Consider the following 16718-nt stretch of genomic DNA (forward strand, 5'->3'; position numbering starts at 1 on the left):
GGATTGCTTCAAATGCTATTGCGCAGAGGAATGGCTTTTTCACAATGCTAGCTGTCAGAATTATTTGGAATCAGGATGCGTCGACTTAAGATTCCTGCCTACATCCATTTACTTGTCGATGGTGCTGGTGTCTTACTGTGCTGAGCCTTGCAGGGTGTAAAAATAAACTTTATGGAAATAGATATGCATTGACATAGTGCCATGTTCAGACTGCGAGCAGCTTGTGTCTCATGAACGTAATCCAGAAATGTCCTCCAAACTTTTTCCTCTTTCTAAAGTTCAAGTTGCTCCTCTTCATCCCCTCTTCCTCTTGTTTTGCACCACAATAGACTAAACTGGTCTTCTCGAAACTCGCTAGATACCCATGAAATGTGAGGATCAGAGAGGGAGAACCAGATTTGACATTCTTTCCTGAATCCCCATCTCTATGTCTTATAGGAAATACCTGTTTCTGGCAGAGGAAGTGCTTCAGTGGCAAGATTACACCTCACCTGCACCCTGAGCCAGGAGAGGTGGCATTTGGGCGATCCGTCCCCAGTGAGGGGCTCGCAGGGGCTCAGCCACGGTTTAGCCACGCTGAGGGAGCGGGCTGAGGCCCCCGCACACAAAACCAGCGCTAAACCTGTGTCCTGAGGGGAACGCAGGCGCAACTTTTCCCGCACGAGGCCTGCGTGGTGTCGAATGAATCTCGGAGCCTGCGGTACTAAATCGCGAGCTGATATTGTTTTTCTTATTTTGTTATCTGTAATATGTCAAATCTGTCACAATGCCCAGAGTCTGTTCACAACATCACATCTTTTCCATAACGTCTCGAGTGAGAATCCCCCGGGAAAAGTTTGCTGAATCGTAAAAAGGATATTATGCGCTTTGGAGAGAATGAAGGGACATGTGATGGAAGCCAAATGCAGACTGATACGAGCACCTTTAGCAATACAACAACATAAAGAAAACTTGTTTAAAGGGATATTTCACCTAAAAAATGAAAGTACTGTCATCATTTACTCACCCTCATGTCGTTCCAAACCTGTATGACTTTCTTTCTTCTGTGGAACAAAGAACAACTGTTTTTGTCCTTACAATGAAAGCCAAATCCAAACAGAACAATGAAACCCATTGATTTTTATTCAAAATATAAATGATGACAGAATATTTCTTTTTTCAGCGAGCTATCCCTGAAAAATCATTTTGCATCATTACTGAATTGTACGGTTTGAAAATCTGATTAGAAAGAAAATTATTATGAAGTTATTTCACAAAATATAGGGGTGTAACGATACCCCCACGTCACGATTCGATACATATCACGATGCTGAACTCATTACATGATATTATTGCAATACTCCAAGACATGATAAAAGGTTAAAAAAATGTACTGTTGAATAAAATGCTACATTTGATATTAAATTGTGGGTGTAAATGAATAGGCTCGGATTTGGTGCTGGAAACCTAATGCACAATGAACTACACACAATAAATATTGTCACTATCCATGATACATATTGTTGAATTTTTTATTGCGATATATTATTACACCCCTTATAAAATTTGATGAAATGAAAAAATCCAGTGACCTTGGTAAAAAAAAAAAAAAAAAAAAAAAAAAACGAAGTCTAAATGATCTTGAAAGTGTGAGGTTAATGATGCCCATGTGTTCCCTTATGTTTGGTAGAGAGCAGGAAAATCACAGATGTAAGGTTTTGCACTGTTCTTTAGTTCCTCTACCGTGAATTAAGAGTGTTTGCTAGTTTGTAAACAAACTGTGCTAACAGCTCTTTTCACATGAAAGTTAAACTCAAATAACATATGTTCTTAACAAAAACAATAGGTGTTAACCATCTAAATTGCAATTGGGGTAGATCTTACACAAACAAACACCAAGCTTTGTTTCCAAGACAACTATAACAATGCTCGATGCTGCCACTTCTTAAAGCGCCGTTGCCGAGACTGTGGGAGTCTGCGAGCAAATGCCTTCCTTTGTGGCAGGCTGCATTTGGTCAAACCAAAAAAAAAATAATAAAAAAATAAATAAATAAATATGCATGTACTGATGGCTAATCAAACTATTTCCCTATGTAGTATGAACAATTGAACTTTCACTTTGCCTAGTGTTATTTTCTTCTCCCTTTTTTAATCTCTCTAGTTCTCTCTCTCTTTCTTGTTGTATTCCCGAGCAGCAAAATGAATTCAACTCCAAACCTAATTAATCCACAAAGGTTTCATGTCTTAATCCCCAAAGTCAAGGGGGTTATTGTCCTCACAAATGAGGTCAATGTTTCTCCCAGTGGAAATACAGGAACAGCAGTGAGACTGATAGAGACAGAGGGAAAGAGAATAAGAGTGAGGAAGCGAGAGAATTCTCTCGGAAACTTACAGTAGGAGTTCTGAAGAGGGTGACGAGGGCTATGCAAATAGGGTTAGAGGTGCTGGATTTTATTTTTAATAATCTCGGTTTGGCCCATAAACTGCCCAAGAAGAAGGATAAAAAAAGAAAAGAAAAAGATTTTAGGCTAAAACTACACTGTAAAAAATTTGCTGTAGTTTTGCAGCTGTTTGCCAGTAACTTACTGTAGATTTAAATTTATGTTATTTACTGGCAACAGTTTGTTCAAAGTTAAATGAACATTAAACATTAACAAGTCTTTGTCTTTAAAGAATAAAATTATAAAATAACAATCTAATAAAGCATTCTGGGAACCAGAAATCTTCATCAACCTTTTTCTGTTTTTTTCCTTCAGATTTTGGTTCCCAGAATGCTTTGTATGAGGATGTTATTTTAGTTTTATTCTGTAAAGATAAAGACTTGTTAATGTTTAATGTTCATTTAATTTTGAACAAATTGTTGCCAGTAAATAACATCAATTTAAATCTACAGTAAGTTACTGGCAAGTAGCTGCCAGTAATACTGTAATTTCTACAGATTTTTCTAACAGTGTAAGACTTGTTTCCATATGCCGTTTCAAACAGATACCACCTTAAATGTTGTGATTACAAAATTAGCATTAGCGACTTAGATCAATTCGAAATTTTAACTTTAGTCTCTAATGCAAATACTTAGAGACGGACATGCAAAACACCAAAATGAAGAGTGCATGACCTCCTCTTTTAAGGGAAACATGAAGACCAGTGAGGATCCCAAAACATCTGTTACTGTATCTGATGCTACATATGATACAGTAAAGAGAGAGGCTAAGAATAAAAAGACAAAAACTGAAACATATCGTAAAGGCACAGTTTTAAATTGGCGGGAAAAAAAAAGAAAAAGGACCACCACACGCAGAACAAAGAGCTGCTTCTTCTACCCACACTGGTTGCAGTGAAGAGGGGGCTCTGTATGAACCCAACATACAACACAGGCTCATTAGCAGGAGCTCCGCTGTTTATGATTACCCATAATTACCAGCACTCGAACGAGACCTAAGAAAAAAAAAAAAAGGAAGGAAGAGAGAAAAAAAAAAAAAAAAAAAAAAACGAAAGAGAGAAAAACAATGTGACTGTAGCCTTGTTACAGGCATTTTCATTTCAAAGTTCTTTTAAGCTGAAGAAATGAAAGCGGTTTACATTGTCATCCCTACCGCTGTGCTTGACACTTTAGTTTAAACTGACAGTGGGAATTAAAATCTGTAAATGGCTTTTATTTTTGATGCACAATGTATGAATCAGCTGTCAAACTCAGTGTTTGTTGATTTTTATCGGGAGGGTTATTACATTTTGAGAATGTGACAATTAAAAAGCCCTCGATCATTCCATAACTTTGCCTCAGGGTGCTAATCTACAGAGTAGGAGTAGGGAGAGAAGGAGGCACATATGCTGGAGTGTAAAAACGGATTCCCAATCAATCGGCAAAAACCAAACAGGCCTTTAAAAACAAACATTGGTCATGCATATTAGATTGGAAACGGAACCGAAAGAGTTTGATCGTAAATGTGTTGGAATGCAGCTGCCATAAGAGTGGAGTCATGGCTGAATGTGGTTATGATGGGTGTCAGGGTTAACCTCAGGCCGCTGGAGCGCCGCAGGATTGGACATAACTGGATAATGGCACGGGATACAACAGATCAAGATGCTTGTGCACTAAATTGAGTGTGTTTTCACAGACAGGTCAAAGCGCTGGTACCTGCTGCCGCCACTGCCGCTCTGATATCTGTTTCTCCTCTCCGATTGCAGAGGATATACAGAGGAGAAGAAAGATTTAAAGGGGAAAAAGGCACAATTGTTTATTGATTTTATAATAGGCTTAATGGCAGAGAAATAAAGCGGAGGTCAGTGAGAGAGCTCAAATGTGAGGAAATGACACGGCAAACACCGGCCTAGCTGACAACAGTTCTGTTCAAAACATTCTTTCTTTCTCTCTCCTGTTCTTTTCCTTCCTTATTTACTCTCTTTCTTTTTCTAGTTTATTCTTTCTCATTCCCTTCCTTCCTTCACTGTTGATTTTTCATTCTCATGTATTCTTTTCCATCATATTTCTTCCTTCCTTCCTCATTCTTTTCCTTTTTCCTTCTGTCCTCATTCCTTTCCTTTCTTCCTCATTTATTTGTCATCATTTCCTTCATTTTAATTTAGTTCTTTTCCCCCCTTCATATTGTCCTTTCTTCCTTCCTCATTCGTTTACTTTGTTTTATTTCTTTGTTCTTCACTTTTTCCTTCCATCCTCACTTTCTTTTTCTCATTTCTCATTCATTTTCTTTATTTCCTTCTTTCCTTTTTTTCCCCCTACTTTATTTATTTCTTGCTTTCTTGTCATTTCCTTCATTCCTTCCCTCGCAGTTATGTTCATCACTCCTGCACTCTTTTAACAGCTTTAGGAATGATCCCTACAGACATTTAAGGCACTTTAAGAACAATATCATATGTCTGGGCTGTTTGCACAGCGAGACATAAAAGGAAACCTGATCGTATTTTCCAGCGTGTGAGCTATAATTTTACAGTTTGTAGCTGTATGTATCAGTGTCAAAACATTAAATGTGAGTTTGAGTTTTTCTGTGTGGCATAAGTCAAGGCAACACCAGGTAAACAAAGATGATATCTAAACTCTGTATCAATAAATCAACTACACCTCAATCACAAGTGATTGTGTAAAATGGGAAGGGTTCTAAAGACAGGGTCATTTCGTGAACTCAAGTGCCCTGTAATGTTAGGGCACAACAAAGCCCTGATCAGATTCTCCTACAGTATGATGGAGGAGCAGCATGACGCTGTGTGTGTGTGTGTATATAAGTGTGTGTGTGTTAGAGCGTAGATCAATGTGTATGCGTATGGCCTGATATATGGATGATAACACTAATTAGCTCATTTTGTTTGGGGCACAACACTCATTAAAAACCCAGTGGGACCATTAACGTTACCGTCCCTCCAAAATGCTGCAACCGCCATATTAATCTCCCCAGCTCTCACTCCTAATGGCGACCGCTTCAGGTTGGATTGCGGAGTAAAATAAATAAGCGAAATAAAGAAATATTTGCGAGTGCACATTTCTTGCATTTCTCTTTTCTTCTGCAAGAGACACCCCCCTCCTTTCCCATCAATTAATATCCATTAATAGTGAAATTCACAAAACACGTTCTCTCCCAGCACCAATTACTCTATGTACCTTCTGCTCAGGGCTAAACTCCGAAACGGTGTACGCATAAGGATGCGGGATTCACCCGTGCCGCTTTTGACAGTGTTTTGAGCCTTATGCGGTAATGTACCCATAATTCCAGTGCTTCGCCGCAGCTTGCGCTGCCATAAGGCACCACTTACGGCGAGACAGCGGAGTCTGATATCTCAGCCCTGTTAGGATTAGGAGAGTAGACGTAGCATCCTGCTAATAGACCGAACGCGGAAGCCGAATTCTCGAGGGTCGGTCACGCGGAATCTTTAATGTGTCTGCTTTTCGCACCATTTTTCAAACACCACAACCTGTTCAGGGGATTTTCGTTCAGCTGCGCTTTACACAAGACCCGCGATGCAAGCTATCAAAAATCAAGTCACAGTGCATGGCAAGCATCCATTCTTAAAAGCCTTCCAGAAACGTACTCTCCCCTTCCGGCCAGCAGAGAGAGAAAGTGTCAGTTTGCGCTAACCAAGAGCCCGCTCCTCGACCGAGTCGGGCCTGGATGGTGGAGGGTGCAAAGGCTAATATTCTCCATCTCCAAGCTGGATATTAGGAGTGTTGATGAGATCTATGAGTTTGCCATTTGCCCGTGGAGCGGCGAGGCTGCGGCAGAGCCGGGTACCATATGGCTGGTGAGAGATTTCCTCCCTCTTTTCCCCCTCTCTGCGCCTGACAGCTGGATGCCTGCTAACAGGGGACGAGGAGCTTGGCAGCTGCAAGCTGAGAGCAATGCTTTGAAGCCGTGCCGCGCAACTAACGCAAACTTTCTACAGGTAGGTGAGGGGAGGATAAGACGTATAGACGGCGAATGTGAGAAAGGGGCAAGAGGGAGATGGTGTGCCAAGAGAACGGGGAGGAGTGAAAATGCTTCTGGGAGCACATTAAAACGTACAGCTGGCAAGTACAAAAGTGAGAGAGCTTTTTTTTATTATTTTTCTCTTTTTTTCTTTTGAGTCAAAGGGGCTTTCATCATCTGAAAAAAGCTTCCTTTGGAAACAATGATGCAGGTATGAGGATGTTTTGAAGAGAATGAATAAAACACTTCATCTCCTCTTTTGCTGTTTTAATCAATGCAGAATAAAAGGCAGCTGGTAGTACATCAAATTTCACAAGATAGAGAAGCTCTACGTAGAAATCTGAATTGCTAGATTAAAGAGCAAATGCAATGATGTCGTGTTTTTTTTTTTTTTTTCTCGGGGGGTGAGGGGTTGGGGATGATTTAAGTGTCTCTGCGTGGAAGGAAATGGATAGTTCCACTATGCTGATGAGTCAAATGTCCCTCCTTTGAGGGAGCTTGTCAGCCCTCTCCTGTGAGAATGGAGAGGGGTAAAGCATAGACATACTCCAGTGAAGATGCCACAGTGCCCTCCACTCCAGATCAAATAACTCACCTCTTATTAATCACGAACCGCTCACTCTAAACAGGAGGTAGTCATCTTCAAAGTGCCACTTACTGTCACTGTCAGCGGTCACAAAACAATGTGGTTGCCCGCTTTAGTTTGGGAGAAACTAACTACGCTAGAGCATTGCTTATCTAAAAATGTGGCATTAAATCTGCAAAAAAACAGGGGGAAAAAGTACTTTTCTATACAACAGGACAGCACAGATTGGCTGCTGTCATGTCGTCCAGGTGGTTGTGGCATATTGGTGATGGTGAAGGAGAGTCCCAAACCTGCGCTAAGAGCGCTAAACAGAAAATAAGTCATTTAGTCATTCATTCATACAGTCAGTTGCACATTCATTCAAACTTTATTTGGAAAAAAAGAGAAAACATCTTGCAATGTGCCTTTTGTGGTAACATCTAAATGAACTGGTTTTATTAAAGTCAAAAAATATAATTTAATTTCATTAAACCTGACCATTATGTTTAACAAGCAAGCCATTTTAAGGGTTAGATCAAGTAAAGAAATCTTTATTAGAGGTAATAACGGCACATTTAAAATTTTATTCATGATCATTTATCATGATTATTCAGGATAACAATTGTTAATTTGTCAGCTTGATGTAGTCAGTTTAAATATAATTTTTGATGAGCAGAGTTAATTTACATTAGCACATGAAACATATTTTTTTTAGGTTACCTAAAAAAAACATTTTTTTTTACAAAGTATGCAGAAACTCCACATACCACACACAACTGATTTCAAGAGTTTGACATTCCAGTCCATTTTATAAATTGTATAAATCACCCCATCTTAAAAATCGTATTGTGTATGATCCATCCATGTATGCGTTTCATTTATTTATTTATTTATTTATTTATTTATTTATTTATTTATTTATTTATGTGTTTATTTTTATTATTATTTGAATTATTTTGTATTGTTTTTTTTTTTTACTAATTTTAATGTTTCATCAAAATGTCATTACATAATCTTCCTTTGAATATAACAGAATCAACAAGCAATGGATAGAATCAAGTCACCACACTACATTTAAAAAAAATCTATTATACTTGGATTTACATTACAGAACAGAAGAAAAATGATGCCACTACTTCCATTTCATTGCAACTTTACCATGCTGCTAAGCTATGCTAATGGTGCAATACTTTAAATATCATAATAGGTAGCAGTGTGTAAAATAATATCAGTTTAATTACACTAAATTTTTGCATTTATACTTTTAAGCATTCAATGAATTCTAAGCATAATCATAATAAATGATCTTGGACAAATCATCTTGGACTTTGCTGCTTAGATTTGGCCAAATCGAGACATTTTATGACATATAATTTAATGCCTAGATTTTAGAACTTAGCATTTATGTCAGTAGTTTGCTTTAACTTCATCATCAAAACATGCATTCAACTAAATTGGTGTAATTTAATAACCTGGCGAAAGAAAACATAAACAGTATAATGCATTCTGCACACGTCCTAATAGAATCTGAACACGCGAGAACAAAAGTTTTTAAGCGAGTGAAAGAAAGAGCGAGAATGAATATGCTGAAGTTACATGCAATTAGAATAAATATGTGTTATTTATACAAAAGTATGATTTCCCTCCCTTTTTCAGTCCTCCCATGTTCCCATCCCTTGTTCTCGCATTTCTTTCACATGCACTCTCTACACCCTTTGGCCGCCATCATTATTTTAGACATTCATGAGCTTTCCTTCCTCCTAACACATACAGTGTTTTTACTCATTTAGAACTGCATTCATTTTCACCCCTGCCTCACTTCCACCATGTGTTCATCTCTCCCTCATTGTAGTTACTCTACAGCAGACAGGATGGCTTCGCTGGGGCTGCTCTCTCTTGCCCCTGCCTGCCAGTACAGGGGTCTGTTGGGGGAGCGGTTTGCCCAACCAGAGCAGTATGTCATTCTGGATCTTTATTTCCCCGAGTTGCATTACCATCCAAATCTTTTGCCTTCATAATCTCAGCGTTCGGCGTTCGGCTCCAAGAAGCGTATGACTGATTTTTTAATTCCCTCCAAGTGGCGTGTTTCTTTCCTTCTGTTTCTCCATCCCCTCGCTCACTTGTTCTTTATCCCCCGTTTCTTCCTCTCTAATTTCATCGCGCGGCGGAGCTGTCTTTTTCAATCTTTCTCTTTAGGCTTTATTAGTGTGATCTGACCATCATTTGCTCGTCTGGGCCCTCCTAACCATCCCTGCGTTTCATCGCGGCCACACCTTTTCTTTAGCATGCTACCTCTCTCTTTCTCTCATGCCAGCCCTCCCTCCATCTCTCTCTCTCTCTCTCTCTCTCTCCCTCTCTCTCTCTCTCTAGGCCCCCTGTTGCTGCCTTCTACCAGAGCTGTGGTGTGGAGTTTGGCTGAAGCCGAGAGGAGCAGCTGGGCCAGGCTAACAGGGAATGATAATGACCTCAGAAATCTGCTCCTCGCTCCACAACAATAGGGTGCTCAGTCTAGTGGAAAATTGTGTTCATCAGCTAGCTCTGCTCACTTACTAATTGACATTGCCAAATATTTTAAGAACAATTGGAATGCACAGGCACAAAAAAAGGACAGAAAAAAATAGAAAATGAAGATCTTAATCCGTGGACTTTTTTTGCCCAGTTCTTTTTTTTTTTTTTACCCTTCTTTTGCCTTTGATTAGAAGATAACTATCGCTAAAATGAAGATGGGGGGGGGGGGTGCGGAGAAGAAGAGGCAAACTTTTCATGTCATTATCTGCCTCATGTCAGTGCCGTGATGTTGACACAAAGGCTTTTTTATGTGGCCTGTCAATGGGGTTAGGAGGGGGAGAGGGAAAGAAGAGGGGAGAGATACTCATCAGTGCATGATGAATGCCCGTAAAGCCCCCCCACCCCGTCACATCATGGCTGGTGGGGGGGGGGACTTGTGACACATGTGTCTTTCTCTCTAAATACTGCTTTTAATCTACATAATGTTCTTGCTTTACACCTCCATAACTTGTGTTTACGCAACTGTGCGAGAGAAAGACGGGTAAACAAGAGAGAGCGAGACAGCGAGAAGAGGAGGCAAATGGAGAAGGAGGATTCTTCTGTCATGGTATCATATGGCTGGTCCTCCATATTTAATGAGACAAAGGTCAATGTATTCACTTGCTCTTTCACACGGGAGGCACCCCAATCATGCCAAAGTTAACTTGTTCAAACAAAGCGCCCTCCCACCCAGATATGCCATTTGTATGCACTGGTTTGAGAGAGAGAAAGAGAGAGAGAGGTGGTTTCATTCCAGAGGAATTTGGCTCTGACAGAGTAAGACAGCTGTCGACCTCCGCTCACACACAAAAAAGCATCACCATCAACCCTTCAGCAAATAAACTTTTTGTTTTATCCTAAGAATTTAATAGTCAATAATGACACTTTGCATATACTTTAGCGCAAACTAATTCAAAACTATTTGATTAAAGGAAAATGAAAAGCATTTTTTTCTTCCTGAGCAACCTGATGATATTTTCACATGCCTCAGTCAAGATGTTTTTTTTTTTTTTACATTTAATAGCATACAAGACCCCATTTTCTCACTTAAAGTGATGACACCTTTCCAGTCGGCTGAAAGACGTCATATTGATGCATTTAAAATATTAATATTCAAACTCTCTGCCTCCCCCAGTACGACAGCCTTCTGTTGGGGAAAGATAAATATTATGTTTTAATTATAAAAACATAAAAAAGAAAATGAAGAGACTGATGAAAAAGCACGGCCCTGCCAAGGAGGCTTGTATGCAAAGGTAAGCAATGTTTTGGCAAAGACACGGAATTAAAATCTGGTATACTGCATGCAGCTTACTCTCTCTCTCTCTCTCTCTCTCTCTCTCTCTCTCTCTCTCTCTCTGTCTCTCTCTCTCTCTCTCTCACTCTCTCTCTCTCTCTCTCTCTCTCTCTCTCTCTCTCTCTCTCTCTCTCTCTCTCTCTCTCTCTCTCTCTCTCTGTCTCTCTATCTCTCTCTCCCTCCTTTTCTTTTTCTCTTTCTCCGAGCAGTACATAGCTCGCCGTTGTCTCCATAACCAAGCAGGGAATCCTAACAGGATCATTAAGACATAAAACAGACTGATAAATGTTTCATAAGGACTGCCCGTTGATAGCCTCACAGGGGTACGGTGAGCACAGAGAGACGACACTCACGGAAGCTCTTTCATATACACTTTGGAATACAATTGGAATTTTAAATATAGTAAAAAGAAAAAAGCTATGCTAATTCCCACTATGGGTAATATTTACAAATTGACAGAAAGGGAGGGAAAAAGCGAGAGAAGGCGAGCGAGAGTATAACAAGGGAAAGAGAGAAAAAGTGAGCATGCGAAACAGAAAAATCAAATGAGCTGCTGCTAAGGGGAAATAAATTGCCCTTTTATTGTTCAAGCGTGCACAAAAATACTAAGTCTACATTTATCTAAGACACGTCAATCAACAGAGCACACTGACAATTAACACGTTGAATAGAACTTTTATCATTTAAAGACACCAGAGTCCTGACCCACTGTACTTAAATAAAGCAGTATAATAACAATTTTCTCACACACCATGATCATTTTTTATATATATTTTTTTTATATTATTACACTTCAAAAAAAGGTGACAGATAGGGAGAGCTGAGCTGCAGAAACTGCATAGGAAGACTGAATGAAACATTTAGATAAAATAGGAGAAGTGTGGAAAAAAAGTGAGAGTGATGCATGCTGGGTGAGAGGGCAGAGGGCGCGAACTATAATGAAGGTGAATGATAGGAATAAACATTGACATAATTCTTCCAAGGTCTACAGTTCCTAATTAGCACATGAGAGAGAGAAATGTAGTCTGTCCTCGTTTTAAAGATTTGGAAGAGCAAAAGAGAAAATTAAAGAAAGAGAAAGAGAGAGGAGGAGGAGGAGGAGGAGAGAGAATATGACAGAGATGCCGTTAATGATAAGTAATACGTCTTTTGTCTCCCAAAAACTATTCCATGTAATTTTAGGGCTCGGATCAACTTATTTTTCAGTCACAACAGACTTTATAAGATGTGCGGACATTCAGAAGCACAATCGCATATATATATGGGCCTAATGAGTTCTTGACCACTCAAACAGTGTTATAAAAATTTGACTGAGCATGGGTAACAATTTTTTCTGCTCTAAATTTGCATATTTATTTAACAAGTAAAGCAATAAACATCTGCATGAAACTGATGCCATAGGTCAGAAAGGATGAACAGGTTTGCTTCTCTGTGGATAGTCGTGCATTTTGCATAGCAGTTTGGGTTATTTCGACTTTAATTACACCACAATTACATTGTACAGCAAGTCTGCATATGTAATTACTCCAATTTGTAATTGTGTAATTAGATGAATATCCATGCTTTATAACCTAAGGCATCCATTGGCAAATCCAATTTCAATTTGTATGGAGCAAGTGTTTCGCCCAAAACGGCGGCAAGCCGTAAAGACCTGGGGATATACTGATAATCCTTGCCATGTTAAAATGCTCTTCCTCTTAACAATATTTAGACATGGGGGATTCTCAACTGGAGGAAAAAAGACAAGGCAGGTTTTGAAGCCTTAAGCAACGGAGATCAGGCAGTAGAAAAAGGATGCTTTTTCACTTGGTTTTCTCAAGTTAGTCGTACAAGAAACACGTATCAGGAAGTCTTGAATCAAATACAAGGGAGGAGTCTGATCCTATAATAAGCATTTCATGGGTGTCACACACGACATATTCATACTGACTATAAATATACACTGTTAAAGAGCAAAGATTATTGAAGGTTTTTTTTTTTTACAAGAGTACTATTTAAGTGCTTTCAAAATTTCACGTTTAATTCAATATTTTGCATGCTCTTTCTTTGCAATTATTTGTGAATCTACTAACAAAGTTGTACATAAAGCAAATCCTATACCAAAGTCTCTGAAAGTGTATAGTGTTGTCAATCTATATTTAATGTATATGTGTACAGTATGTATGTATGTATATGTATATGTATATGTATGTATATATGAAAATATATATACATATATATATATATACACTTAACATTGATCAGCATGTGTGTATATATAATGTTGTGTTTTTCCATTTACTGTGTTTCTGTTAAAGACTTCCTCTCTATGTCTGTCTCTCTCTCTCTCTCTCTCTCTCTCTCTCTCTCTCTCTCTCTCTCTCTCTCTCTCTCTCTCTCTCTCTCTCTCTCTCTCTCTCTCTCTCTCTCTCTCTCTCTCTCTCTCTCTCTCTCTCTCTCTCTCTCTCTCTCTCTCTCTCTCTCTCTCTCTCTCTCTCTCTCTCTCTCTCTCTCTCTCAGCTGTCACTCAAAATCACACAATAATGAATTCAGAAACACTATCAGGAATGAGCCCCCCTTGTTTATGAAGCCCAATTCAGACTGCGGAATCTGAAATAACAATAGATCCCCTCCTCAGCCAAGCCAATCTTGTAATGGTAATAAGAAATAAAAGAGAATGGGGGAAAATGTAATAAACTAAAAAAGAGAGAAGGAAAGAGGTGGAAGAGATGTACAGAGGCTGGAAATTCTATTGCACAAGAAGCATATTTAAGGTTGATTATTGTGAGGAGAGGAAAAAGGCCTTTAGAGGACATTTTCTGAGGCAACTTTTTTTCCCCTTTTTATCTGTCTCTCTCTGTGTTTAAACAAGTGCAGTGTCAAAGACAAAAGCGATTGTGTCGACCTTCTTTCACAGTTGAGATGTTATTGTTGATTACTGTAATTCAAGTTTAACTCAAAATTGCAGTGGGTAGGTGGTTTAGAGGTTGGGTGAGCTTGCTGAAAGAAGACAGCAGATGAATCTGCCGTATGTTAAAGAGAGGGTAAAGAAAAAAAGCAAATAAAATCGACACATTATAAAGGAAGTCTGTTCTCTTTGGGTTAGAGGAACGTGTGAGATATTAAAAGTAAAACAGAGGTATGACATGCCACATCCTGTTGCATACTACATAAACATACACCCTTCCTCCCCCCAAAAAATAAAACACACACGCACACAAGTATACATATACAGTATAAAACCAGGCCATGACATGTATTTTCTTGTTTTTATCCTTCCTATTCAAAACTCAAAAATTAAATACGAATGAAATCATCTTGATGAGAGAAGAAATACTTTTCTCCACCTTATACAAATGCTGGGCTAATAAAGAAACACTGCATTAAACATTAAAGCACTGTTAGGCAAACAAACAGCACAACACTTCCTTCCCTGTACATCACACCTTTAGCTTGTAAGGGTTTGGTGAGCACATGTTTTGCGCTATGGCCTGAAAGCGCAGCCCCTTGTGTATGCATACTTTCAAATAAGTATGTCAGGGAATCTGCCAAACTGCCCCTTACTATGGCATAATTCCCCAATAAACATGCATCTCCCTGTGCTTGCAAGCAAAGAAACCTGAAGGTCAATCTCAAGACAAGAGGGGGGGCTGGCATTTTGCCCGTTGCACAGTGAGAGCTCCCTGCCTGCTCCAACTGAGCTAGGCAGCGATGTGGGATTTCAGCTGGTGATCACACTCTACCTTGACACTAGCTCACACGCAGGGTGAATAGAGAGATGGGGAGGGAGCAGGTATAAGAAAAAAATATATAAATTGATGGATAAATAAAGTTAGATAAAGCAAAAATAACAATGCATTAAATAAATACATACAATAGAACTTACTAAAAGTGTTATGTTGTGCTAGTGAGCCTTACTAGTTAAATTATGAGAACTTTGCAACTACATGTCAATTGCTAGTCATTAGAGTACAAGTAGACTGTCTGCTAACACTTTAGTTTGATGGTCCCTCAACAGACATTCTTACTACAAGTAATTCTGCAAATACATGTCAACTCATTCCATTAACCCTAACCTTACAGTCTACTCTAATAAGAGTTAGTTGACATGTAGTTGCAAATTAATACATGAGTTAGACATGTAGTTGCAAAGTTACTTATAGATAGAATGTCTGAAGTGGACTATCGTAACAAACCGTAACCAAAAAGTGACATCAAAACACCCAGATATAGACTAGAAAACTGTGCGAACACGAATGTAACCTACAGAGCTACAGAGCTTCAAGCTACAAAGTTCAGATGCCGTAAACAGATTATAGGTGCACCAATCACTTCGGGGGGAAGATTCAAGAATCATGTGAGAGGATGTTTGGAATTTGCCAAATCACATAGGGTTTTTAAGTAAAAAATTCAAAACAATAATGTGTGTCGCACGAATGTAATACTGCCCACACCTCAAAAACACCATACCTACAGTGAAATATGGTAGCGTTAGCATCATGCTGTGAAACTGCTGTGGGCATTGAGTGTTTTGTTAAAATGGGGGGGGGGGGGGGGGTGTTGTTAGTCTTTCAAACAAGATGAAATAATACAAAACATTAGGCCACATCCAGGATCTCAATTCAACTGAGAATCTTTCATTATTTAAGAGAGAGAGGAGGGGAGGGGAGGGGGGGGGACCTACAGATTATACAGCAAAAGAGCATGCAAATGGTAAGATGGTAAGAGAGAGAGAGGAAATATTAAGTAATGGTGACATTGGCAAAACATCACATAACCAATTTCTCAGATTTGTGTTTATTAAAACTGGTCTACTTATGTACAATAAAAGCTATGAGAGTGCCAAAGAATCAATAAATAAATTGTATTTTCATTCTCTGTCCCATGATTCAGTTAGTGCTTAACATTTTTTTTATTATTAAACACTAATCACTTTAATTCCAAATACCCTGCCAATCTAACAAAAGCTTGAGAATAGTTTATAAAAGGCCATGAGCTAAATCTCAAAGTAATAGTAAGAGAGATGCTAAAGAAAGAAAACTTCCTGCATTAAAATTCACTAGATAATTACTTCCGTAACATACCCTCCTTTCTGTTGACGAGTGTTTAGGTTTAATAGTCTCTGTAAAGAAAATAGGTTTTATCTTCTTCTCATTTTCATTAATTCCTAATTGGGGTGGGGGTTGTCTGTTATTATTCCTTAGATTAAAATAAACATAGCCCATTGCATGTTCAAACTCATCTCACTACATGAGGGTGATAAGGACTGGGAATAAATAAACAATTTCTTCTTTGCTGTTGAAATTAAGTTGCTTAGAGCCTTAAGCTAAGCCACTTTTTTTTTCTTTTTTTGATGACTTAAAAGCACATTTTACCCAGCAAATGAAGTTCATTTTTTTGACCTGCTTTATATGTATATCTTTAATTAGTGTCTTGTTTAGCTTAAGCTAACTGATTATCACATAGACGTGACCTAATTAACAGCCAGGCTGCTTAACAGTGGTGTACCACCCCAAGGAATGAGAAAGTTACCTTTAAAACTTCTGTAATCATTAGCTGCAGCTTCACTTAATCCCACTAAACATACATTTTATCTCAAAAGCTCAGAGTTCCTCAGATGAGGCGGGTTTGCTGTCCCTCTCCCGTGCAGCAGGATGTTTTAATCACTCGTAACATGTCCGTACATCCACATAGGTTTTCTATTGTGAGAATAGAATACGGATTTTATTTTCATAGTTAACTTTATATTTAATGGATAAATTAATTGATGCCAAAGGATAGCCAAAGTACAGAAACCTCCTTAATGAATTTGTTTAAGAAGACAGTAAATAAAGATACTAACTCCTTTTAAGGGTGTTTGATGGATATTTGAACAGTAACATAAATTGTCAGACTTATGCATTGAATGTGCAGCTCAGATTTATGCTGGCATTGCCACATT

The 16718-nt window shown here is 38.7% G+C and overlaps 1 protein-coding gene across 6 annotated transcripts in view; it reads right to left on the minus strand.

The window, feature by feature from the left end:
- The window catches only part of znf536 (zinc finger protein 536), a 167203-nt gene that overhangs the window by 60064 nt on the left and 90421 nt on the right, over positions 1–16718 (minus strand). The window lies entirely within an intron of this gene.

The sequence above is a fragment of the Scardinius erythrophthalmus genome (assembly GCF_964197995.2).
Source record: "Scardinius erythrophthalmus genome assembly, chromosome: 2".
Classification (NCBI taxonomy): Eukaryota; Metazoa; Chordata; class Actinopteri; order Cypriniformes; family Leuciscidae; genus Scardinius; species Scardinius erythrophthalmus.